At 46.0% G+C, this 5,239-nt stretch overlaps 1 pseudogene; it reads right to left on the bottom strand.

The window, feature by feature from the left end:
• Positions 1-1,055: 1,055 nt before the first annotated feature.
• LOC122211566 lies at positions 1,056-3,983 on the bottom strand (annotated as a pseudogene).
• Between the last annotated feature and the right edge of the window lie 1,256 nt (positions 3,984-5,239).

The following is a 5,239-nucleotide window of genomic DNA, read 5'->3' as shown; positions in this document are numbered from 1 at the left end:
TCTTTAGGATACAGAAACATTGTCTCAGCAAAGGTACTGGGTGTGTTTAATGAAAGATTAAGTGAGATTATAGAGGAGGGCACGGCACGGACTCCCCAGCACACAGTGGTCAGGAACTGGAATTGATGTTGATGAAGGCGCAGCTCCAGGAGCACCCATGAGCTCCCTCCACCTACCGATCCGGAATAAGCTGCTCCCGTGGCCCCTGTTTCTCATTCCTCACTCACACTCTCCTGTCGTGGAGGGTCCTGTAGAGTAGGTCTTCTGGCACGTGGAAGGCCACACGCATAGGGAAGGAGGGGGGTGCTCTGCTCCTTCCATCCGTACGGCATCTCCGCAACAGGAGGAATTCATAAAGGGAGGACCTCTGCGACCAACAAACCAAAACAAGCAGCCGGACAACAGGGGTCCCCTCCCCTAGAGGGACAAGGGGCCGTGACCCTGTGTGTGGCAGGATAGCAGGAGCAGAGAAGGGGTCCTTGGCTCAGTTATGCTCATCATCTGTAAGGGCAGATGCACCTTCTTATCTGGGATTTGGGGTGGGTAGGTGCGTGGGGGTTCTCCTTGACCCTCGAAAGCAAAGACTTTAAGGCTACTGTCATTCGGGTTTCACTTTTTTTGCCCAAGGACACCATGTGCCTCATTGGGGCCAGATGTTCAAATCGATGTGTCTGCTCATGCCCACTAAGAACACACAAGAATTTATTGGTCTTTCCAGCAATGTAGCAGGTAAAGAGCAGGTGATGACAGAGAGCAGGTGCCTTTCTGCGGAAGCATGGCCCCCCAGCAAACCAGGAGACAAAGGGGGGAGGCATCCCACACCTACATGGCAGGCCATCTATAGCCTCCTTCATTTTAAGCCCTAAATCAATAGTTTAAACAAATGTAGATTCCATGTGACAGAAGAGACAGGAAGATGTGTGGCTTCCTATTGTTTAGATGTCTACTTTTGCCGTATTGACTATTAAAAAGTTATTGTAACCTCAAGATGAAGGCATCAGCATCTTCTTAGCAGGTGAAAAGTCCAGTCTCCCGGAGCTTTAATGAGGCGTGACTCACCGAAGCTTCTGCCTAGGTCTGCTGTTCACTGAATCAAAATCGATGAAAGTCTTGCCTATGCTTCCCGAATGTAACCCCAGCCAAATCAAATGGGAGCCTCGTAGCTACTGTCTCATCACTGTCACGGTGTAAATCATCAGACATCAAAATAACTCCTTTCATACCTGCCTGGATGATAAGCTTAGCACATTCGTTACATAGGAACAAGGAAACGTACCTTTCACACCTGTGGTGTGCAATCTGTGTTCATGATGGCATTCAGCTCTGCGTGGCACACGTCAGGGTGTTTGGTATTTAGCTTGCTGTCCACCATTTCCCTCTAAGGGATCTGGTCGTCACGGAACCTGCTTGGCATCCCACTGTATCCTGTCCCCATAATCATGTTTTCTGCACTCATGAATCACGCTCTGACCTGGCAGCTGGGATCTTTGCTTCTTGGTGTCGATAAGAAGGCCACTGCCAAGGGGTGCCTGGGTGACTCAGTCGGTTGAGCGTCCAACTTCGGCTCAGGGTCATGATCTCGCAGTCTGTGAGTTCGAGCCCCGCGTTGGCTCTGTGCTGACAGCTCAGAGCCTGGAGTCTGCTTCGGATTCTGTGTCTCCCTCTCTCTTTGCCCCTCTCCCGTTCATGTTCTGTCTCTCTCTCTCTCTCTCTCTCTCTCTCTCTCTGTCAAAAATAAATAAACATTTAAAAAATATATATATATAAAAAAAAGAAGGCCACTGCCATGAAATACTCAGCCCATCCCACATAGTTGCCCCTTTCGTGCAGAAAACCCCATTAATGCTAAACCTGCTTACCTAGACCCCCTCCCAGCCACCCACACTGGGTCTGCAAGCCTGCAGGCTGGTTCTGGTCCCCAGCCACTGCCACCAAAGCACACCCAGGCCATTCAGTGATCTCTTAAATTAGCCATTTAGCGCATTGATTTTCAGCGTTTCATTCTGAAAACAGAAGCGTTTTCAAGTCTAGGCAAAAATGGAGGGAACTTCAGGGGTGATTTCAATACAGTTCTCACTATTCTTAGAAAGTAGAGTAGCCAGGGGCACCTGGGTGGCTCAGTCGGTTAAGCCACTGACTTCGGCTCAGGTCACGGTCTCAGTTTGTGGGTTCGAGCCCCACATCGGGTTCTGTGCTGACAGCTCGGAACCTGGAGCCTGCTTGGGATTCTGTGTCTCCCTCTCTCTCTGCCCCTCCCCCTCCCCTTTCCCCGCTCATGCTCTGTCTCTGCCTCTCTCTCTCTCTCCCTCAAAAGTAAATAAACATTAAAAAAGAAATTTAGAAAGTAGAGTAGCAAACACATCACAGCTTTGCAAGGTTTGAGCAACAAAGTAAAGATACGAATCGAGCCGCTGATGGGTAGACTCTTGTCCAAAACTGGGCCGTGCGTCTCGCAGGTTCTGATATGTTGTGTTTTTATTGTTCTTTAGTCCTAAATTCTTGTACATTTTTAGCATGATTTCTCCTTGGACCAATGAGTTCCCCAGAAGTAGGTTTTTATACCAAGTATACGTGCAGCTATAAACATTTACCTTTTTCTGCAGATGCTGGTATGCCTTGATTCCTCTCTATCTTTCTGGTACCTACTAGTGGCTTGGCTTTGCCGTCTCCATGAAGCTCACAGAAAGCTCAACAGTCTGTGTTGGATGATCTGCCCGTGATCTTTCGGAGCTTTCTGGGTGTGTAACAAATTGCTTTTTTCTTTTGTTGCTTTTTATCTCCTTTCATTAACGTCTTTGTCTTTACCTTTTGACAATATAATTATTATGCATCTTGGTGTGGGTCACTTTGGATTCATCTTATTTGGTGATTGCTTTGGGCTTCCTGGATCTGGATGTTTGTTTCTTCCTCCATGCCATGCACGTTGCTGGTCATTTCTATGAACAAGTTTTTTGCCCCCTTTTCTCTCTCCTCTCTTTCTGAGACCCACATAATAACGTGTATATGAGTCTGCTTGATCATGTTCCATAAATCCTGTAAGCTGTCTTCTCTCTTTTTCATCTTTTCTCCTCTGTATCTCTTACCCTCTCTTTTGTATTTTTCCATTCCTTATCTTTTTACTGCATTCAGGACAAGTGCCTCAGAAGTATCTTCCTTCCCTCTAAATCATTCCTCAGCTATATCTATTATGCTCTTTGACACATCCATGGAGTTCATTACATCATCAGTTTACCTTTAATTTCTAGATAGTCGCTTCTTTTTTTAAAAATATGAAACTTATTGTCAAATTGGTTTCCATACAACACCCAGTGCTCATCCCAACAGGTGACCTCCTCAACGCCCATCACCCCCCCTCCCCCCCTCCCACCCCCCATCAACCCTCAGTTTGTTCTCAGTTTATAAGAGTCTCTTATAGTTTGACACCCTCCCTCTCTATTTTTTTCCTTCCCCTCCCCCATGGTCACTTCTGATAGGTTTTTATGTACAGTTGTCTTTGTAATTACATTCTCAGTTGTCTTTCAGAATTCCACATTCCAATTCCAACAACCACAATATTTTAGTCCTAGGTAATTGACTTATATTGTTTTGTGTTTTTACTGGCATAAGGGCTTGGTAATCTTTGAGGTCATAATTGTTTTTAATCTATGTGAATTTGGCCAGCATAATTGAAGAAATTTTTTCTGCAAAGACAATTTGCCTTTGCCCTGACCACTATTGAGATCTGGCCTCAGACTGGGTGTTTCAGACCCAGTTTTCACTTCCTTGCAGCACACTTCCTCTGGAACTCATCCCAGGGATACCATGCCCGGCTCTGCTTCTGCACCCCTAGGCTGGACCCTGTCACCCTTGGTTCCCCACTGCCCGTTTCCTGCTTTTCTGGTGTCAGCCATACACTTCTCTGGCATCCCCTCGGCATCCTGGAAGCCCAGTTTCTGCCTCTTCTGCTGCAGCAACTCCAGGCTCTGCTTGTGTTGGCTTTTCATCTGTCATACATTTTCTCTGTCTGTTTGCTTTGGAAGAAGTAGAGTTAGAGAGATCCTGACCTTTGTGTGTCACAGCCTCTAAGAATATGTCCTGTCTGTGTTCTGTTTGCACAGTAGGACCAACTAGCCTCATGAAAGAAAAATGGAGTCCTTGATCTCACACTGAGATTTAAACATAACTGTGTTCTTTTCTTTCTTCCGTTCTTTTCACCAAGCAGGAGATAAGTATGGGGAGAACCAGATCAGTTAGAGAAAAAAATGATGAAACTATAGTTTTCCTTGCAGTGGCTACGATTTATACACAATAAGCAATTTTCTGGCTGGGATATGAAAGGATGTGGAAGATCTTTGTTTCCATAGTAACACCAATAATTTCAGATATTATAAAAATTGTACTTATCTATGAAACTATTGAAGAGAGATAGAAACAAGGAAACCCCCAACGGACTGATTTCCAGAGAGAGGCACAGCTATGGAGGCAACATTGGAGGAGAAAGCCTGCCAGCCCTCAGAGAGATGAGCCGGGAGTGGTGGAGGTGAGCTGCGGTCGGTGGTTTCAGAGACCCTGAAATGCAGCAATAATTTACTTGACTGAACAATTCTCCCTGGCTTCCCACTCCTGTTGTGCTGAGAAAAGGACAGTGTGGGTGGGGCCGTAAAGCAGAAAAGACTCTGGCCTCATGTGTCCTTGCAATTTCTAGAAACAGATGGCTTTTCTACCACAGACTCAAAAAATGAAACACGTTCAACTCCCACCAGGTTCCAGGATCAAACACTGATGAGACCAAAGTAGTCAGACTTGGCAGGAACCGCTGTGACTCTAGGAGGTAGACTAAGAGATGAGGTCAATTTTAAAAACTGCCACCTAAGCCAAGATTAATTTCATACTTGGGGCAATCTGAGTAATCACCTCCTTGCTTTAGCAGTCATGTATTGGAAAGAGATTGCACAGTGTTGGAAATAAAAACAGAGAAGTGTGCCTGGGTGGCTCAGTTGGTTAAACATATGACTTTGGCTCAGGTCATGATCTCTCGGTTCGTGGATCTGAGCCCCGCATCGGGCTCTGTGCTGATGGCTTGGAGCCTGGAGCCTGCTTTGGATTCTGTGTCTCCCTCTCTCTCTATCCCTCCCCTGCTCACACACACTCTCTCTCAAAAATAGTAAATAAATGTTAAAACAGAGTTATTTAGAAAGTTATTTAAAAAAAGCAATAGACGGGCGCCTGGGTGTTTCAGTTGGTTGAGCTTCCAACTTCC

Source organism: Panthera leo, chromosome F3, assembly GCF_018350215.1.
Source record: "Panthera leo isolate Ple1 chromosome F3, P.leo_Ple1_pat1.1, whole genome shotgun sequence".
Classification (NCBI taxonomy): domain Eukaryota; kingdom Metazoa; phylum Chordata; class Mammalia; order Carnivora; family Felidae; genus Panthera; species Panthera leo.
The sequence above is the reverse complement of the archived record's forward strand: the minus strand, read 5'-3'. Positions and strand labels throughout refer to the sequence as shown.